The sequence below is a fragment of the Vidua chalybeata genome, chromosome 1, assembly GCF_026979565.1.
Source record: "Vidua chalybeata isolate OUT-0048 chromosome 1, bVidCha1 merged haplotype, whole genome shotgun sequence".
NCBI classification, from domain to species: domain Eukaryota; kingdom Metazoa; phylum Chordata; class Aves; order Passeriformes; family Viduidae; genus Vidua; species Vidua chalybeata.
The window spans coordinates 38898657-38922687 of NC_071530.1; the positions used below are offsets into that span (position 1 = coordinate 38898657).

The 24031-nt window shown below is 39.3% G+C and overlaps 1 protein-coding gene across 3 annotated transcripts in view; it reads left to right on the forward strand.

Annotated features, from left to right (window-relative positions):
* Window positions 1-24031, forward strand: part of RARB (retinoic acid receptor beta) — a 204351-nt gene that overhangs the window by 87804 nt on the left and 92516 nt on the right. Inside the window, exon 1 of one of the 3 annotated variants that reach the window (XM_053935197.1) lies at window positions 22992-23018. The exons of the other annotated variants lie outside the window; for them this stretch is intronic. The gene's annotated coding sequence lies outside the window, so the exon portion shown is untranslated. Of the gene's footprint in view, window positions 1-22991; window positions 23019-24031 lie in introns of those variants that run through there. 3 annotated transcript variants of the gene reach the window in all.

The window sequence follows — 24031 nt, forward strand, 5'->3', positions numbered from 1 at the left end:
GCTATCAAGTTCATCATCTCCAAATAAAGGAAGGAACTCAGCAAGACTACAATATGTCAAATGCATCAGTCTCAGTGTGTTAAAATACTTTCAGGTCCAGATGCTACTCTTCTAAAAGGATAGAAATCTGCTACATCAAACGGAGATGTTTTCCTGCATCTGTGGGTCTGATTCTGTGCTCAGATTAAGGCTTTCTGGTTATGGAGGCTTGCTGTCAAATTGAAGGCCCATGTATGTACATCTAAGGACAGAATTTGATCACTACAAAGTAATACAATTTCTACCAGATTCTGTCATTTGATTTTTTTTGGAACTGTGATTTTTAAGAGGGTATTGAAAGCTGTATGTATCAGTGAAACACAGTCAGTCTTCATCTAATCCTATATCCAGTGATAGATTTAAGACTGATTTTCTATGTTCCAGTCACTTCTTTTGAAGATAAAACAGCCTGTCTTTTAATTTCGTATTGAAGAATATGCTTGACATCTCTCAAACTGAGATTAGGTTAGCGAAGGCATACCCTCGCTTATGCTGCAAAATGAAACAAGTTCCTAATTGTCAAAAGATTAATCCTTGGCAGTCATCCAGGGCAATATTTGCTGTAGCAACTTGGTATCCATCACAGTTACGGACCAAAGGTCTTGTCATATATGTATTCCTCGCAGCAGTGCTATAACAGGGCAGCACAGCCTCACTACCCTGGGCTGCTAGTCTCTGGGAAACTCTATCCATTCCTCAATTAGTGCCCTCATGGGGGTCACAGTCTTTGATGACTGAGCTATTTCTAAAGACTGAAATATGAAGCTCAGTAATACAAAAAAAAAAAAAAAAAAATTGGTGTGGGAGTTGCTTCTTGTGCATTGCAGTGTTCCATGTTAGAGATTTTTGTATTTACTAAAAGTTTGGTCCATCAATACTGATAGCAATAATATTAGTGAAATGTGAGGCTTTTTTTACTGTGAATATCACCATTACCTGCAGTTGATACTGCTTAAATGGGCTAATTTTAAATTTTATTTCTATTTAACTCACTTGGTATTGAACTGCCAAGCTGCCATAGCAGCATCTTCATCTGCCAGCACAGCCAGTTCTGATTTTGAATACTCTCTTTTTCCTTTGGAAATTAATGGGTAGAGCAGAAACAGGGACAAGACTTTGTTGTCCTGCAAGCATAACAGAAGAATAGGTCAGTATTAGAAATACCTCACATAAATTACCAAAGGTAGCAGCCCTAAGTCATCTTCTCTTAATGTAGCTAAAACCCACACAAAATCACAGAACATTGCCCCCATATCCTTCCTTTTGTGTGAGCCACTTCTGCTGTGTTTTGGATGATTTCTTCAGTGTAGATTTTAAAAAAATTCTTCCAAGGAAGTTTTATCTCCCTTATTCATCACAGAAATGATGATTCAAAAAATGTTCTAATTCGGTTTGGTGTTCATCATTGTTGATGCTGTGTACCCTTTGACTTTTCACCCTGCTAGCTGCAGGAAACTGCCCACACATTTGCTTGGCAGGAGGAAAAATGGAAAAAAATTCAATCCACTGTACATTGAAAATTTGGGGCAGGAGGTGGGGGAGATACTTTAAAAATTGGGCGCAGCTTCGTCTCCTTTTGCTCCCATTTTGCACTGCTGAGGTTAACAGGATTGTAGGGTGTGGGTAGGATCAGGACTTGATCCCTCACTGATGAGTCTCTGCCCATTTAGTGCTTTATAGGCCCAAGGGAAAGGGACAAATTGATGGAGTGTTCTGGCATGCTGCAGTCTATATTTGGATCCCTGATTTAAAGCTGACAGATGTATAAAATCCTATGTAGCCAGAAAACTCCCTAGTGAGGACACAGCTGCATATATCAATGAATCAAAGTTACTCTTGTTAAGGCTGGCATTAATTTATATGGGGCAAGTTCCCTCCAGATCTGGTCGTGTAATATCACTGAGAGTAGTTTGGGCTTGTTCCACCCTGCAAACCCTGTGCTTTTTTGGATATGAATGGAGAAGACTTGTAAACCCAAAGCACTGCTCTTCTCAGTTGCTGGGTGAATGCCATCATACCCTCATTTAGATGTGGCAGCTGTTGTCAGTTACTTAATCTCATAAATAAAATAAAGCCAAATTTCCACAAACTGAATCCGCCTCTATCACATGGCCTCCTGCAATGCTTTAAATGAAGTGTGTATTTTTGTTTCTCAGGAATCTCCCTTTATAACCCACTCTACTGCTTGATTATTTCCTCTATGTCATACAGGAAACGGTAAGTGATTAATAACCTGCCTCAGTTTTACTTTCCCCTCTTGCTGCAGCCTTGTGAAATAATGTGACCCACAGATGTCTGAGCAAAACAATCCATTGCTTTAGTGACAGATGCTGTTGGGGCTTGCTCAGTGAAAGTGAGCGACCACAGGCAAAGAAGCTCAGGTATTCCTGCTACTTTGATAATCTCTTGTTTTCTTTTACTTAAATTTTGAGTGTGCTGAAAACTCCTAACAAAGCATGACATAACCCACTCTAGAAAACAGCCTGGGGTGACTACTAGTCCCAGAGGCTCAGGAGGGAGCTAGGAAGTAGGTTTGCTGAAGAAAGGCAGATTTGGCACTAAAAATTGGCATTCACTGGCTGTAGAGATGTTGGGAGGGATGTGATGTGCACCATAAATGTATGCCAGCTCTTGCTTGCTTCTTCCTTTAGAAAAACAAGATAATGGAAAATAAAGCCTCTGCATGTAAACAAATGAAAACTCTGTCAAAGTGAATTATATCAGATATGTCACCCTTCACCATTTTTAATATTGTCTGTAGTGAATGAGTGATAGAAATTAAAATCTCTAGATTTTAATCTGGAAATAACTAGTTTTACTAGAATTTAGTTTAAGGCTGGTATATGGGGATAGCTGTCAAGAGAAACTTCCCAGTAGTAACACTCACAGAGTGGGGAAGATTCAGACTGTCATTTTCACAGAGCACAAGCACATTCTGAGCCAAATTACAAGCTGATTGAAACTTTTAAGTATTGCTAATCATTTCTAGTCAGTCTATAATACACTCTTCAACCATCAGCTAATGCACTGGAGTCAGCTGGGCACATAGCTGGAGAGTGGTGACAGCACAGGCGTGCTGCATGTGTCAGGCTGGCTAATTGAGGGGTGTCACCCAAGCGCTCCACCAGATCTTTGTTTTCCTGAGTGGCTTTTACTAAAGGCATGTTTGAGTAGTAGGGAAGAGCAAAGTTATGTTATATATGGTAGCAGCAGAAGTGTGAAATCGTGCTACCTAAAGAAGTATGACTAAGTGGTGATACTGGCCACTCCTTTTTATGGCAAATCAGAAAAGGAAGCAGAACACAAATGCACACAGATTACTCATAGTAGCTCGTTTGATCCAAGATAGGGAATTCTACATTCGAATTCACTGTGTGGGGAGAGAAATGGTTATTTAAAATTTAGATACCAAGTGGAGAAACCTAGAAAATGGTTTAGAGTCTCAGTAATTAATCTAGTTAGCAAAGAGTTGACCAGGGCCCCAACTGCTGGGGGATCTGAGGAGATTTCTTCTGTTGGGGAGAGTGTAGAGTGTGTGTGTACCTTTTCTACCATTACTATTTCAGAAAATTTCCACGGCTGCTCACAATATCAGTGCATATCAGTATGTCATTCATAAGCATTTTGTTTCCCATCAATTTTTTAAAATAGCAAGAAGAAAAAAAAAAGTGAGTTGTGAAAAGGAGAAACTGAGATATGATTCTGCAGTGGATAGAAAGAACTGCAGTGCTTTACAAACCCACAGTTCATACAATCCAGTGCTTAATATAAGTAGCAAAGGTCTTGCTCTCTTGTTTCCAAAAGGTTGACAGTTTGTTTAAAAGTCCTTAGCTCAAGGGAATGGAGGATGTCCCCTTCTCTGTGTTTCCTCCTTTCATCCTTAACTTAAGGTGCACCATTATCTTGCTGTAATGAAACCTGAAAACAATGGTAAAGAGTTAACATCAAGGACTTCAGCAAAATCACCGACAAAACACTCCACAATCCTACTCTAAAGAGGTTTCTATAGAACATCTGAGTTAAGCATGGCAATTACAAAGAAGCTCAAGTGGTCTTTGCTTGAAATTGCAAATGCACCACATTGCATTATCACAAGAATTCGCATGCAAGAACAGTTTGCAGATGGTTTGCATTGGCATACTTTATGTAAACGCTCCAGGGAACAGATGGCATCATGGGTTCTTGTGGCAAATGTGAATTTATAGTGCTCACAACATGCTAAATTCTTTTGCCTGTAGCTGAAAAGCAACAAAAATGAAGTGGAAACTCAGCCCTGTAAATCAGTTTGCCAGTGTCTTTGCCATTGTAGCTATGGATAACATTTAGTTTAGTCTTTATTGTGAAATTTGGGTTCTTTTATTTGCCATCTACTTGCAATTGGGTGTGAGTGCATGTGGCATGTGTGTATGTTTATTTGAGTATGCATATGCAGCTTTTAAATTAATAGACTGATACTGTATAAAGAACGGGAAATTGAGATCTCAACCATCATTTAATCCAAAGCTTTTGAATTTTTGATTCAAAATTGAATGTGGATAATTCTAATTTTCTGTTAATGCATAGATTGCTCTTTTAAATAAATATCAGAAAATATTGTTAGAAGGGGTTAAATAACAGCATAGGTTAGAATTGTGATTTACTGACCTCTTAGTCATTTTGCACATACATGAGAGGGATAAGTGGAATGAGCATCAGGGCACATTAGTATAAAAAGTAATAGCTTCTTCTCATTTGGACTCAAGTTGGAATTTGAACACCTTCTGTAAAGAGGAGGAGTTATTTAAGAAGCAAGACCTGAGAACGGAGGCAGGGGGAATTGTATAAACAAGCAATTGATACATTGAATTTGTTTGGAACTATTATATTGAACTTAGAATATAATTATTATTACAATATATTCCCTAATTATTTAGATGCTTGTAAAAATTGATTTTATGTAAACACAGCTTGTTCTAAAACAGCCAGGTCTTTGCAGTGAACATAAGTTGTTTAAAATTTATTGACCTGTCGTTCACATGTGTTACTTTACTAGCACTTAATGGTCTGTTTAGATAGTCTTGGTGTGTATGAACTCCCAGTGCGCTACTCCAAGCACCACACGTTGACAGGTAGCTGCCATGTAGATAAAATAAGGGGCCCTACTCCAAAGCATACAGGGACACACAATCATTAGTTATTTTCTAATCTAAAGCAGGGATTTCCTTGGCAGCCAGAGGAAAAGAATCGTTCTGATTTTGCATTATCTCTGCAGCTGAGCTCGGCCCTAAGTCCTGAACCAATATGCAGGAAGGCCAAAAGCAAACAAGCAGGGAATGCAGCCTCAACACCAAATGGAGTTGATTTAAGGAGCCCAAGCTTTGAGGGTTTCTTTTTAAATGGGTGGTGTAGACAGTGGCTGAGATTAGAAACTTGTTTTGGCCTTCAGACTCTCAGGAAAGATTTAAGACTGATAATGGAAATGCAAATTACTTTTGTAGTAGAGAGAGATCACCTTAAAAACCTGTTTGTGTTAAAACTTTTTGCAGTGTTTTTTCATCCTGTGTATAAATAAAGCTGTCCGAAAACAAAAACGAAACTAACAAAAAGTGCTACTTCTCATGGTACTTATTTTCCTCTGGCTCAAATGTGATTTATGCCCCTTTTCTTAACTTCTAAGGCTGCCATGTATTTTGTGAATTGACACTGCTTTTTTGATCTTAAGTTCTCATGAAAAAAATTATGCTAATGACAGGATGAGACTAGCCCCCAAGTTACTGACCAAACATTGCTACTCTGTTTCCACCTATAAGAGACTGAGTTTTTCTAGAGACCTTTGGCCTTTCATATTGTGATTGTGGATCAGCAGCATAGTTACCGTAATTTGATGCTAGTAGGGGCTGCATCTCTAAAATTCATTGCTGGAGTGGATCAGTCCTGCCTGACTCAATCATTATCAGCGTGTCTGTGAACCATAAATACTTGGCACATAAAAAGATATTTATCTTAACTTTAAATGTTTGGTTTGAAAATGCTGGCCCAAATTCATACTAATACTACATTCTACTATCAGAAAGCCTACTGTGGCCCTGAAAATTCAGCAACAAATTTTTATAGGAAAACTAGTTTATGTCAGTGTTTAAATATTTTGTAGGGTTCTTAAGTAAATAATATATTATGTTACTATTGTCTTGTATAAATGCAGTTGCAGAGCTGTTCTTCTGCCTTCGTGTCAGGTCAAATTCTGCTATATTTGACCAGCAACAATTTGGAGTAACTATTGTTTCCAGTGGATTTACATCTATGTAGTTTTTGGTGATGTCTACAGTATGGATAAGAAAAATCAGTATCAGGTTTTGTTTGCTGTGGCAGTAAAGATGTTTGTTCACCCACTTTTCCAACTACACTGACTTCTCTATAGACTGAGCAATCTCAGTATCCTTAACTCTTAAAAACAACAGCAGAAACCCGCAACTGTTAAATCCTTCACTCCAATGGCATGTACTTGGCTTTGAAGGCATGAATTTAAAACGTAAATAGTAATGGAAAATGCTTTATATATATATTTTTTTTTGCTTATATAATTCTGTCTAGGCTATTTTCCCTAACACAGGATTGCAAATTTTGTTACTAGCCATCCATTAAAATTGACAATTAGAACTTTAAACAAGTAGGCCATCCTCTGCCTGATATATTTGAACATAGTTTATCAGCAATAGAAATGTCATGTAAACCCAACAGATTATATATATTTTGAGATCAGAACTGAGTTCACAGAAATGCTTAAAAAACCATTCTGCTCAATAACTGTCTATTCCTCTGCAAAATATGTCAATTTTGTACTTAAGTGTCATATTTCTTTCATAGTTTTTGCCCTAGGAGCAGCATGATTAGCTCAGGAGGGTGTTTTAAGCCTAGATTGTCAACCTCCAGTACTGTCTGATTTTAAATGGTTCTATTTAGTGATAAAGTATTTGCTGTCAGCCCTGTTAACTAAGAGGTGGTCTCATTTTAATGTGCTGAACATGAACAAACCCTGCTGAAGATAAGGAAGCTGCAGTAGCACTGTGCTTCTGACAGATTAAGGTCTGGAGATTTTGCTGTTAAAAGTCCCCTTTACACAAAGCTACACAGTCATGTTTCATGCCAGCTTCTTCCTCTCTGACTAGCAGGTGTGCACTGCAGTTGGCTTTCCAGTGGTTCCTGCTTTTGGGTGGGATCACTGAAAGGATTCTATCCCTTGGCCATAATGCTCAGCTCTACACCAGTCTATTGTGTGGTACTGTAGCCTGCCTTGTCCCTGAGGGGTACAGGGCAATGACTGGCTGGCCTTGGCTCCTTGGCTGAGAGATTGGCCCTCATTACACCTGCCAAGGAGTGTATCCCTTCCCTCCTGACATCTTAACTAGGTGACCAACACCTTCACCCTGGAAGCAGTCCTGTCTCCATGTTGAAAGTAGACATTCTGGGTGGGCATGGAGAGCCTACTAGGCACATTAAATGATTGCCTTTTTGGCCAAAGTTCTTTTAGCTAGATCGGGGCGAGGATAATGATTGCTATGATGACTAGCCAAAAAAATAGACAGAATTGGGACCAAACTAATGAGAGAAGATAGGGTAGGTTCCTCCCAGAAGTGAATTTGTTGCTGGTGTGATAAGCTTAGGCATCTGAGTTGTCTCAACACCAAATTTTACAGTTAGGGGAAGCATAGCAATTTTTACTAACCAGGATGGCACTTTTTCTTCTCACTAATAAGAAACTAGTAAAAGCTTTGTTGTACTAATGAAATATAAGTGACCAGCAAGCTTACCTCTAGTTTCATGTGCCTGTGCCAGCACTGTGCAACCACATGTTGTGGTTGCAGTTAAACTCCAAATAGGTGACCAGAATTCCCATGTGATAAAGTGTCCTGTTGGTGCGTCCAAGTTATATTTTCCTACTTTTCAACCCTTTAAGTATGTCTTCAAAAGAGGCATTACATCACTCCTATGTAAGCCAAGCCCATTTGGAAGATACATGCAGGAGAGAAAAATATAAAAAACTCTTTTCACTCTTTCATCAGATACATCTCTATATCTCAGGAGGAGGATGATGTCACTGAAGGCACTGACTTATTGTGTATAGGCTTAAATATTAGGCAGTACAAAACCCATAAAAATTGCGTGTTTTTTAATAAGGGAATGTTATATAAGATATGTGAGAACCCAAGATGGGCAAACAAGCGAGCCAGCTGGAAGCTTCCAAAGTTTTTGGGTGGCTCCTGAAGGTAGTTGATCAGATTTCTTGTGTGGATCCAGTGTGCATATGAAAATGTTGCCTAAGTGTTGCTAGCCAAGTGGAGGCAGCTCTTCCCCAAACCACGCAACTCCAGAGACAGCAAAGAACACTCATAGAGGACTCCAACCCTCTGCTAGCAATGATGCTTGAAAAGACAGTGGCTGTTCTAGTTCTTGTTTTCAGGAAACTCCTCATGGGCTTGAAGTCTCACACCTACTCACATGGGCTCTTTCTCCACTAGAGTGTGGTGAACTGTCCTGAGAATCAGCAAAAGCCATAGGAAGCTCTTAGACTTGCTTAGTCCCTGCCCATGTTGGTGGATAGAGTGAATGGCAGGGGTTCAAAGGCTATCAGAAAAACAAGCAGGGTCAGGGCATGGGCTGAGGTCATGTCCTGTGAGTTGTCCATACTGACAGCTAGCATGCAGGCCTCTTCTTCCCAGCAGTGCCAAATGTGGATCAGGGGCAGCTGAGCAAGGAACTATCTCTGTAGTTATCCCCAGACCAATGCTGTAAGGGAGTGGAAGATGCTTGGAATGCAAGCTGAGCCTCAGGGCTGGAAATGAGCCCCAGCCCATTGTATTTATGAGTGTAGGTACAGACAAAAGGAATTGTCATGCCTATGCATTGACCCTCTGGAATTCGTATGGGAGAGTTAGGGCTAAAATGTTGGTTTAATACAGATTCTCAAAATGTTCAGAGGTCAGTTGTGATGCAGGGTGGTGACAGCATCTTGGCTGTCACCAAGGCCAAGGCTGATAGACAAGGCAGGTATGCTTTGCTTTGCTTTGCAGACATAAATATCTATGTATTTTCTCTGGCTGTCACAGCATGGAATACTGAGCAAGAAAAGGAAATAATTATTTTTTGTGTGTTTAACTGGCTGTTGCCATATGGTCACTAATAGTGGAGAGCTGAGTCTGGTATCTTCACATAAGCTTTGAACATCCTCATGTTCGTGACTACAGATCTAGAGGTGGGGGGTAGACAGGATTGACTTCCCACCTTTAATAATATTCATGTTTTCTTATGTATTTAGACATACTTATGTCTGTTGTTAGATTCAGGTCCCACATCTATTAGCTTTTTATTAAAATTTTTCTGGAAAATTGTATCTTCCCACACTGAAGGCCTTTTTTTTATGAAGATATTCTTCTGGTTCCACTGGCAGGACCTTATTAGCAGCATTCAGAAAGCCTCCCAAAGGGAAAGTCTTGAGCCCTGAAGCTGTAGCTTTACTTATGTAGTCATTCCCTGCTCCCTCTCAATCATTTGAAGGCCTGTAAGATCTTCCTCTGTATTGTTTTTTAGGATTATGTTTGTTAAAGTTAGTAAATTGAGGGATAAATCAAAGGGATTTTGTGATCATAAAGATTTACAATCATCACTATATTACATACTTGAGTAGGGTTAAAATAACAACTCAATTTTAATTTAAAGGGAGGATGGGAGGAGTATATAAAGAATACTAGTTTTTATGTAGTTGTCTAGTAAACAACAATGTATAAGATTGCATAGCTTGGGCAACATTAGTAAGGAATACATAGCTGGTCTCAGAGTGTTTTCACAGTACCTTTTCAATAGCTTTGTTTCCTCTTTTGCAGGTCCTGAATTCACTTTAGCATGTCTGAATTACTCAGTTTTGTCAGCCGCAAATGTAAGCTAAATCTTAATGCTGACATGCAAATTAAAAGGTTTAGTGCTAGTAATTTAGAGTACTTCTTCCTTATCCCTCAGTTTCCTAGCCTTTCAACTTGCCAGTCTGGTCATGTTTGTAGGTCATTCTTCTGAGTCCTTAAAGCTGAAAACTTGTCAGATGAAAACAGAGTGGTTTTCACTTGACTGGTGAAACTTAGATGAAGAGAATAAAAAGATTCTTTAAATCTCACGATGAATTTTATACACTTGGCAACATTTTTTAAGATTCTTCCCATAGTTTAGTACCTTTCTTTACTATTAAGTGGTAAGATGTGGAGTCTTGCTAAAACCTCTTTTGTTTAAAATCTTTAGAGTACCCACTGTGACTCAGCTTTGCAACAGCCATCACAGATCCTCCTCTTTGCAATATGGTTGCCCAGTGTAGCACACATCACAAAAATCTTCCCTTCATACAGCCAACAGCTCTAATATGCAGAAGGTATTCAGCCACCAGAAATACCTTCAGTAATGAGGAAAGAGCATGGGAGCTTGTACTTGGCATTAGTGTGCACCCTCCCTGTCACTGTGCTGCAAGTGGTCCATGCAGCCAAGGGTAATTATGAGAAATGTGTTGTTTTGTGAAGCACAGTGAAGGCTCTGTACAAGTCTGCAAGCAGCTGAAGAGAAACCCAAGCAGTGGGTGTGCGGAAGGTCACGTTGGGATGAGGTAGGTGTGCATTCAGGTGTAATTTAAAAAAAAATAAAATTTAATAAGCCTCCTTTGGATTCTAAAGTGTGATTTTAATTGAAAAGTATTAATATCAAACCAGTCACCAGCGAGAGGCTTTGTGAGGGTTCTTTTGGTCTTGTATAATGGAAGTGACACATGAAAAAATGAAAATCAAAGAATAATGTGATTCCATAGAGGACTGTCTATGTATTGTAAAGGTGCTACCAGTATTCCCAGCCCAGGCTCTATCACTTCCCAGTGAGTAATACGCCCAAGTTCCAAGAGTTCATATAGGCAGAGCATGGGACATTTGCATCCAGGTTTTGACAGACTAGCAGAAATCTTACTTATAGGTGCAGACCCCAGTTCAGCACTTGTATTTCAATTTTTTGGGTCTATACCTAGAGTTTTGGAGAAAGTGAGGTGCACTCTGAGTGTCTTAAAATAGGCTAAAACCACAGGCTGGCTCTGCATTTCTGTGTAGGACATCACAAAGTATTTTTATTCTGAACTTCCTGTGATCACCTACTAAAGCTGCTAGTGTCTAGTGTCTAATATCCTAAAAAGGCCTATTAATTATTTTAAAAGCTCTGCTTTATCAGTTGACTTTTTGTGGTTCTTGTTGTTCACTCTCAGTTTACTCTACTGTCTGTTTTCCTGCTTGTCATCTTTTCTTCCTCCTTTAGCTGGGTGTTTGAAATTAGTTTTAAAGGAATAAAATTACAGCCATTTATTTACATAGCAGCTCTCAAAGCATGATACTCTGTCCTCCAGAAGTGAGCACACAAAAAAAAAAAAAAAGGTTCAGCCCCCTGGTTTGCTATCTTGAAATTGCAGGGACTTGGGTTTTCTAAACCCTCTTTCTTTATATGAGTAATGATTATAAGAAAAAAAATTCTGCCAGGAGCATGAAACCTCTAAGTTATTGTCACACTGGTGTCACTTGCTAAAGCCATGTAATAGGTTTGTGAGAGGGACCTGCAGAAGAAAGAACCGTCTCTATCTTTCAGTGGGAACTTGAAATAGAAAAGCTGTGAATTAATTCCTTACGGTGTTTTCTTGGCATCAGCTCTATCTCCCCAGCTCCTATTCAGGCTGAAAGAAAGGGCTGTTTTGTGTTGTTGTGTTTTTGCAAGTGAGTAAAATAAAATATTAACTGTGTTTTTCTTTTTAATATTGAGAGCATAATAAGGTCTCTTAAGAAAAAGAAAGCCAACCAGTTAGCCTGGAATGTCTCTCATTTCTTTAACAGCTACATAGTGTGTGCAGCTGAGATCTGCCAGTTGGATCCTAGCAGGGGAGAAACCACTTTAGTTTGTTTGGTTTGTATATGGAATAACATTTTTCTTGCCTTGGAATACTTGTTTGTCATCACTCCTCTTTTGTGTTTATGTTCTGCTTGGAAATAGCCTCCATGCTGTATATGCATTTGCCAGGATGTGCACATAAACAATGTTCCATTATGAGCTGCTCTGCATACTCCTTATTTACACCATATACATTCACCAGTAAACACGGTGGGGAATGACAGAGAGCAAACTCCTCTAGGCCCCTTTTTTTCAGTTAGTCCAGACTTTCTGCCATATGCTTGCTGAGGTCCCACTTCTATTCATGTTTTTATTAGGTAGAAAAAAAGTGTCCAGACTTCACACAAAGCAGCTTTTGTGTTCTCTGTCAAAAAAAATCTTCTCCTATGAAATGTTGATAGAAGTATCCAGAGCCCTTGTGGGGGTGCAGAGTTTGAATAGGCCTGTGGTGAAAGCATGGGAGGGGAGAGCAGGGGAGCTGGGGTATAATTTTTGCTTCTTGTGTGCCGTGAATGAATATTACTTAACTTTCTTTTTCTCTAGTTTTCTGTTTGGCAGCCAGGGTCGTTCCCATCATCTTGACGCTTGTTACAGAGGTGATGTTTAAAAGTTTTAAATTCTTTCAGAATTTTAGCTGGAGGGGATGAAAAAGGCCAAATATTGTTTAGTGTACCACAAAATGGAAGCTTGACTTAGAATATGTGCTGTTTAGTAAAACTATAGAACCATGGAAAAAAAGTGTTACAGTGGCATAAATAATTTTTAGTGACTCTGCACTTGAAAATGGTCAGATTAGATCTTTTTCTCATTGATTTTGTATTTGGTTAATGATTCCAGTTCTGAGATCATAAAGCTATATAAGATATAAAAGATACGGGAAAATATCTTTAACCTCTACATTTAAACTATGTGTTTCTTTTGACATTGAAATACTGCAATGACCTGGTAATGTTTTCCAATGTTTTAATTTTTGCTGATGTACAAAAATATCACAGAAGAGCTGATTCGTAATTATTACACATGGTATTGCATAAATTTCTTCCTAATTAAAAAGCTTCTAAATTCTGAATAATCAATTTATGAAGACATGTGGTTTTGACAAATTATACATTTAATTTCTAATGATTTATTAGAAATTTGACCTGCAGCTAGTTAATTATGGTTATAGTACTGATGCAGTAATACTGGAGATTGATATAATGATATGGTTGCAAATTTATTTTGATATCACCTACCTTAATAGGAGGACATGGGAATACACCTATATTTTGCACCATCTTGTTTATGGTGCAGGGAGGCATTAGTTTAATGAAGAACACAATTATTTGATAGGTCTGTCTTGGCATTTATATGAAAAAGTACTTTCAACAGAACATAAGCATGTTGAACTTGGTCCTTCAGGTTTTACCCTTTTAAAGGCTACATTTCCAGTGGCGTCAGTGATAGTTTTAGGTGAATAATGATAGCAAAATATGAACTTCTTTAAAAACTCCATAATAATAAATTAAATTGATTCTTCCTAATTAATTTTCAGATCACAAAATATTTCTGAAGTAGCTCTGTTTGTACTAATCTCCCACCCACTATATTGGTACTCCTAGTTTTGTGAAAGTCGGCAGCTAAGTAATTCAAGATGAGTTTTCAAGATATAATACAGGAAGCCAAATTAAATAGAATTTTAAATTATATCTTTCTGTCCCATCTGGATTTGCAAGTGATGTATGAGAACCATAGAAAGAAAATGCAGATGAACTTTTAGAATGTGAAATGTTTAGAAAAGCAAGGCATATCTTAACCACGTAGACAGTCCTTTCAGTAACACACAAAGGTTACCTGTTTTATTAAAGCAAGTAAGAAAAAAAGGAACTTTTAACAGGACTATGGTTTCTTCTGACTGGTCTGAATGGGAACTGAGGAGCTGCTGCTGAGCAGCGATTTTACTTCATGAAGAGATGGTGGGAGGTGTGTGTTGCAGGACCTGCCGTGTGTGAGAATAGTGGGTGGGGGAAGAGGAGCAGAAGATGACCTGGTTCAAGGCTTTTCTCCTCTAACCTTCAGGTGAGAGTGTCCTTGGGTCTTCCAGAGAAATGTTATAATCTTACCCTGCTTTTCTGAACTGGGGCAGTGTCACTGGTGCCTGCCTTTCCAAGCATTGTTTAATGCCCGTTCTACCATGAGTCCAGTTCTGCCTGTAAAAAGAAAGAAAAGAGAAAATACACAGAGCTCACTTACTGTGACCAGAAGACAGTCAAAAGTAAGTGTAATGTCACATCAGCCTGATCTCTTATTTTCTCCTCTGGAAACTTAGTAGCTCCTTTTTCCTAACAGTGTGCAGCTGTGGCTCAAAGCACTGAAGTGTGACCACACCAGGGATGCCCTGATTGAGGACATGTGCCCTTCCTGGTCCCCAGGGACCATCCAGCTCTCTTACAAGGGAGAAAATGCTGTAGCTGAATGCCAACATTTTAAAAATAGAGAACTTTAGGAGACTTGTCTTAGATATTGATTTTTTTAGATTCGATTGTTATTTCTGATAACAAGAAGAACATGAATAGTCCTATGCTAATGGTATCTAGTATTTGTGCTTACATTTGATATGTACACACCGAAGTGTAATGCAGTTCTAAAAACAAAATAGGGAAATTGCTGTGATGAAATAAATAGAGATTCCCAAATTCATCAAATTACTTGATGTCAGTAATTAGAAAGGACTATTAGAGGAAAACCAACTAGTATTATAAGATTTGCAGGAGTTATTTCAGAGTTTACAATAATCAACTTGTACAATTCTGAATGAAAGTAACACATTCTCCGATGGTGAAAAATTATCTTTTCGATTAATTAAGTACTATCTATGCCAGCTGAGGACTCTTTAATTCTTCAGTAATTATGTAGACAGAAGTCAATGAGGGGGCAGAATTTGGGTGAAAAAGACCATTGGAACTTGATAAATACAGTCTGGATAGGGTCCCCACAGACTAAGCATGAACTTTTTGGTGAGAAATACATTTTGTATTTTACATATGTCACAAAACCTGATGATATAAAATATCATTTAGACCGATGTGAACTGCCTGCATCCTCTGTTCATTGTACCATCAGTATCCTGTGGTGAGTCAGATAGCTTTGCTTTTACCCTGGTAACACTCATTTTTTTTCCAAACCATTTTTGCAAACCTATGAAATTATTCTGTAGCAGGAGAAGGAAAAGGTCTCTTAAATCATTCCAGGTATGTTAACTGGGAAAGGGTTAATTTGCCCTCAGGAGTTGCTGTGTAACTGAGTCCTGCTGGGAGAGTCAGGGTTTCCAGCCAATGGGACTCACCCCTACAATACAATGCATCTATCTTGTGTTTCTTACTTGTTGTCAGTTATTGGAGTTTTTCCTGAACTGGAATTACACTCCTGCTCCTTTGATACTCTCCCACTGAGTCTTAAATAATTGTATTCCACACCAAAGTCAGAAAATAACAGTACAATGGTGTGCTTTTATCCCTGAAAATGTTACTTTGGACAACTTTTAGTTGTGTATAGAAAGCTCTCTTCATGCAGCAAAACTAGGAAACTTTTAAAAGATAAGATTTCCCAAAGAACTTTAGGGTATAACATGCTTTGGATTGCTTTTAGTCTTCCTGAAAGCCTTCTCCTACCTTTGTGTTCTCACCTGTTCAGTCTTCAGTACATTTTCTTGTGCAAAGACCAGAAAAATGTCTCAACCCTAAACTGTTCCTTCCTGCCTAAGGCATTTCAAGAAGCGAGTATTGATTTTCCCTGCATCCTGATTAGACTCTCTCCTTAGCTATTCCTCTTCTCTAAGGCCACTCAAGGCTTGAGGGCTGAAGCATGAATTCTTTAATTTCTTCTTTAGAAGAGCCAGGTGTGTTTTCTCAGTTCAAGCAAAGTCTCTGTGGTTGTGCCAATATATTTGTATGGAAAAGGTGGCACTTCTGAGGGTCTTTTTTGTTTTATTTTTTCTTTTTTTTTTCCCCCGGAGGAGATCCACCCACAGTCCCTTTGAAGGCTACTGATAAGATGAGGGAAAGACTAAACCTAGCCTGTAAAAACACTGCTTAGGAATCTCTGCTTTGGCTGTTGGGCTCTGATAGGAAGCAAGTGAGTGGAGTGGTATCTGTCAACATGTCATTCAAGTCTCAGTAAGTTTTACACTTAGATCTTTGCGCCTCATTTTTTCCAGTGAGGTTCTGTCTGATAGTTTGTGTTGGCAAAGCTGTTAGCCTCCCTTGCATGCTTGTGAAGTTCTACCTCTGAGTGACATAATGTTCCTGCATTGTTCAGCTAGCAGTATAGGCTTTAGTATCAGTGATGTGCCCTTCTGCTCTTGTTAAGTCTAAAAAATAAAATTAAATTTAAAACCTAGCAATTTGTAGACAAATTTAAGAATCCAACAGGTGGGCCTTTAAATTTTAAGGTTTTAATTAGTATATATGCACCAACTTGTTGTTTAAGATCCAACTGGGGATAAGAACTTGCTGTACTTTTCGGAGAATTACAATACATTTCTCAGGATTAAGAATGTGCACATGCATTTCTTGTAACTAAAGCTTCTCTGGATTCAGGCTTACTTTACCCATCCAACAGTTTTGATTATTCCTCGAAAGAGCTTGGCCACAACCCTGTCTTTTGGTGTATCCTTTGGCATATTTCATGAGCAAGATAGAATGGATGGATGCAGTAAGTGTGAGATCTCAAAGCCATTTGGCAAGGGACAACACACATTCTTCTTCCTGTGTCTCCATATGAAGTCGAGTAGGTCTGTTTTTCTAGTAGTCTGATAACAATACATGGAAGATCAGTGTCTCATGAATGAGAAGCCTGTTCTTGAGGATGCTTGCTCAAAACTGTGATTGGATTGAAAGAAGTGGTTTCTTTCAGTGTGATAACAAAGTCTCTGCAGAACCTTTCAGTCAGAAGAAGGGTCAAGATACCCAAATGAAGAGTTTTTGGTCTAGTTTATGCAAAACTAGTTTGGTAGTTTTATAGAACTGTCAAGCCTGATATGCTGAGGGACCATCACATGCTTAGAGACCAGCTTGCATGTCCACTGCTATATTTGGACTAAAGGTCCCAAAAGGGCAAGAAATCCATGATACTGCACAAAGCCTAGGGCAGTATGCGGTTCACCACCACAATATCTAACTACACCTCAGCTCTGTAAGTTGTCTTTGATTGAAGCATGTGTGTCAGTTGTGATTCCCTGAACATGGACATAATATGTGTGGACATTCAATCTCTTCTGTGGTTCAATATGGGAGTCTTGCAATCTAATGGTATGGGAATTTGCAGATCTATTTAATCATGTGGGACTAACTTAATGAAGTAGTTTGAGAGACCGTGCATATTTTTCTTTGTTGGCTTAAATTGAACAAGTGAAGTAGAATTTGAGGAATGCACCAAAGAACAATTTGGTAAGTATATTCTAGTAGAGTTTGAAAACCAGGAAACATCTTGTGAGCATTTCAGACTGAATGTCATTGATGGTGCCATTGCTTGTTCTGAATGCAAGTGAGGTCCAGCCCAGCCTGACTTTTCCTGAGATCTCATCTATGTTTGAATGTTACAATGGCATAACAATATAGGGTGAGGAAGCAGTTGTTCCTTTTTGAAAGAGAGTTACCTGTCACAGCCCAGTTACTGTAGTATAAAAGGAATATACAGAATCCCTTACCTTCTCAACAGTACTTGCACTATGATAACCTGTATGCTTGTAAAACTGACCCGGTTAGTAAAGTTTATTTTTCAGGCTACATCAATAAAGTTACAGTGATAACAGTGTCCCTCAGAGGACATGTGCCCTCGGTTAATTCCTACATCCTTGATGGCACATGTTCTAAAAAAAAAACCAGATAACAATTTGCTAAATATATAGGTCGATATTTACATTTTATATATTATATTTTTATATTTATGCAGTTTCTGGGTAATTCTACCTCATTTACAGCAAAAATTTACACAGGCTATTCCCAAACAGAAAGCACATCTGCATGACAGAAACAAAGGTGTGACAGTACAGTGCATTAGGGCAATAGGCAGAGTGGAGGTGTTGGCATGATGATCATCAGTACCAGCAGATTTCAGGCAATGTCACCACATTGTCATTGCTGTCATTACCCCTGCTAGCCAGGTAGATATGCCAACACATTTTCCAATCACCCCTTCATTCTTCTTTCTAAGATACCAAAGATAGGATACTGGGCTGTTCTTTCAGTGTTTGATGCAGGTTTGGGAACTAGCTAAGTGGGAACTGGATTGTCATTAATATACGTGTCAAGCTGCCGAGCGTAGATCTATTGCAGTTTGCATTCATGGCATAATCCAGTCCCACCTGCACTGGGCTTTATGTGGCTGGAGCTCCGCTCAAGTGTGTTTCAGCCATCTCAGGCCTCTGCCATGCCTCCATATGGTTGTCCTTGTGCAATGCAGGAGCACAAGCCTTAAATGCTGCTCAAGTCTGACTTAAATGAAATAGGGCTTGGGTAAGGTTAGTCTTTGTTAGGATATATATGTATGTATTGAGCTGGAATTCCAGTCACTACTTAGTAACTTTGGTCTTTTTCTGGAAGAAAGCCATCAGGGCTAACTTTTCATCAAGAGTTTAAGCTGCAATTAGTGAACCTGTAGAAGAAGTACACTTGTCCCAATTTATATGCTGATTCTGCTTACAGCTGGGGTGGCAAGATGACTATGTAAGATACCTGTAGAACTATAAATGGGAACTCCCATTTATTCTGCATGTTCTCGGATTATTTATTTATACATTCTGAGACACCTTTCAGGATAGCAGACTATCAGGAAATACTATCTCTTTTGTTAGGTAACTTTCTTTTTTTCTACCTCCTTAAAAAAGGCAGAAACAAAGTAGTTACTTGAACAACCTTTTTGAATCTCTGTTTTAGTTTTAATGGAGCTCTGCGCTCTTTCACCTTCAGCCAACCAAAAGCATATTCAGCATATAGGAAACTTTATTGTTAGTAGTAGTATTCTCTGCAGTTTAACATTCAGCATTTCTACTTGCTCTTCTGCTCTTTCATACATCTTGATTCTGCTTAGATTTTATAGATGTCCCAATCTTCATTCTCCCTGGATTATATAATGCAATGTGTCAGTGCCATGCCAGGCACTCCAGTTACCTCAGCATTTCCATTGTAATTCTATGTTTTGAGGGATTTATAAGCTAAGAGTAAAAATCTCTTTCTTGGCTAAACCTTGAAACAGCAGTTTCTAGTCATTTAAAAACAAAACAAAATGAAGCAAACCTTTTTTCTGCTTCACTTCTTTTTTTTTTTTTTTTTTTTTTTTTTTCTGGCAACCATTTAGCAGTGGTGTTTGCACTGCAGGATCCTCATAAAAAGCAAGTGTAGATTCAGTATATAGCCAGTGTTTAATCTAATAATGTTATTTTCTTTTTATATCCTTCAAAAAATGCATGTCATTCCCTCTTCATACATGTGATGTCATCACCTCTTTGCCAACTTTTCAGGAGCCTGCAGGCATCAGCTTTTGGGGCCTCAAAGAGGTGCAGTTTGTTCTCTCTCCTTTACTTGCAATGTAGATGAGTTTTACAGTGTTTTTTTTGTTTGTTTTTTTAAGTTATCCTTCTTTATCTCAAAGCCTAATAACTTACTATCTACTTCTGTTCACAGAGCTAGGAATTTATCACAATCCAAAAAGACATTGGCTATATAGGAGTATTTAGAATATCAGGGCTATTACAAAAAAAAAAATAAAAAAAAAATAAAAAAAAAAAAATTTGGAAGGGCCTGCTTTAATGCTTAAGTGATTTGCTGTTAGAGAATAGGCTATTAGGAAACCTATTGGTGAGTTATACTTTGCCAATCACTAGAGATTCCTGTATTTTCCTTAGAAAGATCTAGTAGCAGTCACTTTTAGAAATGGATTGCTGAGCCAGATACACTCCCAGTTTTATCATGTAGGGGAGTTCTCCCCTGGCTCCAGGCCAAAGGATTGTATGGATTCTAAGAAACATGGTTGTATGCTCAAGTTTGTGGAGATTAATTATTTCTATAGCCTTTAAGTTAAGCAATCAGCTTTAAAGGCATCTTTACAAATACATATCCACTGATTAAAACAGACAAAAAAGTTTATCAGTTAGTGATTCGCAAACTGGTTGCATGTCTGAGTTCTGGGTCTGGAGATGACTAACTCTGCTTTTCTCATCTAAAATAAAATACTGCTCTGCACTGAATTGTCTTTCACCAATCGCTGTTATATTTCAGTCCTGAAATAATTCTTCCTCTTAGTGCCAATTCCTCTTTCAGTCATTGCAAGCTGTGCATAGTAGTATATACCAGACTGAAGAAACCCCTTTTTTGCTTAATTTTACTGTATTTCATGTTTTTTCCATGTCATTTGTGCCATTTCATGCCAGTAATTTTACTATTTTACATTCTTCAGGGCAATTCTTGCTCACAATTGATACCCATTTCCTAGGACTTAGAGTCTTAAATATTCAGCCATTCTCTTGTGGCCTAGTGATTTTCTTCCCCATAATCTTTTGACATCATTCATGTGCTCGAGACATGAAGAAAATATCCTTCAAAACCAAAAACTACAAGTAGTGAAGGGAGAAATCAGATTTTTCAGATTTTTCAGATTTGTATCAGCAGCTGGGGGGAGGGAGGAAAAAAAACTGCCAAGGCAGGCAAGTACTGTTTCATATTAACATCTATCGTCAATGAAGAGGTAAAAATCAAAGCCCCTGTGTGTGAGGCAGGGTTAGTGAACTGCCAGTGATTCTCCCAGCAACTGACACAAAGGAATCTGTGAGTATCAAAGCTGAGGCAGCAAGCTTAGTGTCAGCTCTTGCCTAGGGAGTAGAAGAAAACATCACTTTGTTTCTGCTTTCACTGCTTAAACACACACATCATTCACTAGTAACCATTTACTCTACTGTCAAAACTGTTTCAAGAGAGTGCTACATTTGATTAATAGTAAAATGCATGCAAAAGAGAAAAAAAAAAAAGGTCTGCTTTCCCCGAGGTACTTAGTTGGGTAGAATTTCTGCATGCACTTCTTAATTTTTTCCATGCTATAAATATGCTTGTAATGTTCCAGAAGTGCTCTGTTGCTTCTAGTAAAGTAATTTTTATTAGAGAGCCTGGTGCACTCATCCTAATTCCAGTTAATGCTCTCCCTCTCTCAGTGAAGCACATTATAGCATCCTCAGCCTCTTGTACTAACAAAAAAGTGACCAGCACTACCATGTGTGCAGTACATGATTCATAGTGCTGCTTTCTGAATTGTCCAGTGGGTAATTGCAGTACAAAAACCAGAGAAACAGATGTAGACCCTAAACCTTGGCTGTAAATTTTTGTTTTATGATTATGGGTTTCAAATGTGCTATGTCACACTGACAAATATACAGTAACACCAGAGGAAATAGATTTCTGACTTCAATTGTGCTTTTTATTTCATTTATAGCTAAGAATATGTTTATTGTAAAGTTTCTGCTATCACAGTCTGAGAGAAAACAGATCAAAGCACTGATGTGAAACCACAATTTTTTTGCAGGGACAAAGTCAAAGATATTGGAGAGTTGTTGCCTCCTTGCACCTCTGTGGGTGCTGGGTAGGTATTTAAAATTTGTGGCAATACTTAAGGTTTCGTTACATTTGAACTAGAGGACTTATTAGGTAACACAATAACTATGATTAGTCTTGATCTAAATTAGAAAATGCTCCCCATTTTGTGGATGTAGCTTTTCCTGATACTCTGTTGAAAAAAAAACCAAGTATTGTGCTATTTCAAAGTGAAATATGAGATGCATAGGTTACTATATTGTAGAAATAGTGTGAGAGCAAACCATTGGGCTATTTGAAGAATTTTTAAATTACATGTTTGTTTAGCAATAAATATAAGCATTAGTGCAACTATTATTTGTAACGCAGCATGAGGAGCTACCTGGCTCATTTTGATACAGTGAGAAAAAGCAGACTTTTTCCAATTCGTACACACTTAAGCGTCACTTCCTGACATTTACTTTCAGAAGTTGCCACTCTACATTTTGAGGTACAACCGACAGGTATTATTTTTGAATATGGTATTATAAGACTGCTAATAGGATAAACATAACTATATTTCTGTTTGTCTGATTCTGTTGACTTTTAAGTCACATATGCAACATGTTTTTCTTGGCATAAGCTTAAACTGTTCCAAGAACTCTGGTCCACACAAAAAGCTGTTTTCTCCCTAAATTGGAGACTGAAAAAAACATACTGTGTTTTGTGTCATCCTTTCCAGTTATTTTTGTGGTGATACATTACGTATTCCAAATTTCTCGTGCATCCTGTGTTGCCTGGTTAGAAAATAACTGTCTGTTAATTTAGCTTTGCAATTCCAAACAAAACTGAAGCAATATAGCCAGCCAAGATTAAAAAAAAAAAAAAGTTTAGCCACTTTTCCACTTGGCTATTTTAATGCAACAAACACTCTTTTGCTGTGCTGAAATAGTTTAAACAAGCCTTCCCTGAAGGATGGCTTTTTCAGTAAGCATATGCTGTGCATAAATTTTAGATTAGAAGAGTGTCAGGGGCTTCTTCAACTGCAGGAGTTCAGGCTGGGGGAGGACACCCCAAAGGGCCGAGAAAGTCCTTTAAAAGTCCTTTAAAAAGATGCTGTTAAACTCCAGCATTTGTAACTCTCCTGCCTGAAGGGAAGAGGGAAAGAGAGGCTGCCTGCTGCAGGGACAACTACAGCTCTCCCGTTGAGGGGGGAAGGAGGCTAAGAAAAGCTTTTGTTTTAATCTCTTCAAAAGGATTCGCTTCCAGATTGCAGCAGGTCTTGTTGCTGGCCGCTGGTTTTCAATGTGGGTATATCAGTTTCAGGGAACAAGTGTGTGTGCTGTGTGGGGGATTTGTTTTGTGGTTTTGATTTTTTTTTGTAAATTCTTGAATCAGTGTGAAAAGTTTTGTTAATACAATCTGCAGGCATTGTCAGAGAGCTTTCGGTTCATCAAAGGACTTTTTGTGGAGAGGGGACACCACATCCATTAAAGTGGCTGCGCAGGTCCCAGGGTGAGTCTCTCTCCAGCATTTCTTTACCGTCGCCAGTGGTGTGCCATGCCTGCTCAGTGTGCCCCTCTCTGCCCGACTCCTATCTTGGGCTTTGCAAGAAATAGGCAATAATCAAGTGTTCTGTTTTCCAGTTTCTGCACTTGAGCTTGCTTTGAAGCGGGGAAGCAAGGCTCCTGTGTGCCTTGCTCCTGGATGATGCTCACTGCTGGGGCTGAGGTGGCTTGGCTTATTCATTTAAAATTAAAGCATGCATGTGGCTATTGAGCTCACGTCCTTCCCACTGGGGCAGAGGGAGTGTCTCCAGGCTGTTGTTTTTAATTTTTAAATTGTCCATAGGAATAAGAACTGGTGGAAACCTCCATGGAGTCTTTCTCGGTGGGCAAGATTTTGGAGAACGTAGTTACCTAAAAAGCACTGAGCTCTTTGCTGGCTTCATGCAAGTGATGGGCCCGCGCACAGGGCTGGCTGTGGCATCGTGGCCACAGCCTTGGGAAGCCTTTGACACCTAGACCGGCCATGAGGGAGGGCTTTCGGCGGCGTGGTTTAGCGCGAACCTCAGTGTGTGGGGGCAGCCCCTTGCCTTCAGAGTGGCTGCGAGGGCTTGGCCGGGGCGCCCAGCCCCGGGGAGGTCTCCCGCTCAGCACCATGGGCTGGGTCCTGTTCCCCATGGATTAGCTCGTGGCCTTTCTCCCCTCCCGGGGAGCTGGGGCTCATTAGCCCTCTGAAAGCCGATACAGCCCCTCCGGGGCTACACGAGCGGCCCCAGCCCCTCTCTGCTAATCAGAGACAGGCAGGACCCGGCGGCGGCGAGGCTGGGGAGGGAGAAGAGGGGATGCGTAGCTGCTTTCTCCCCTGGGCTCAGTCGTGGGGACAGACCCTCCCGGGCAGTGCCAAATCTGACCAGTCGCGGAAGCCAGGGAGCGCTGGGTGACTTAGGAGCTGGGGTGAGGGATGGCTGGTCCGGATAGATGGGGCCTGACCGCCCCCCCCCCCCCCCAGGAGGGACGAGCCCC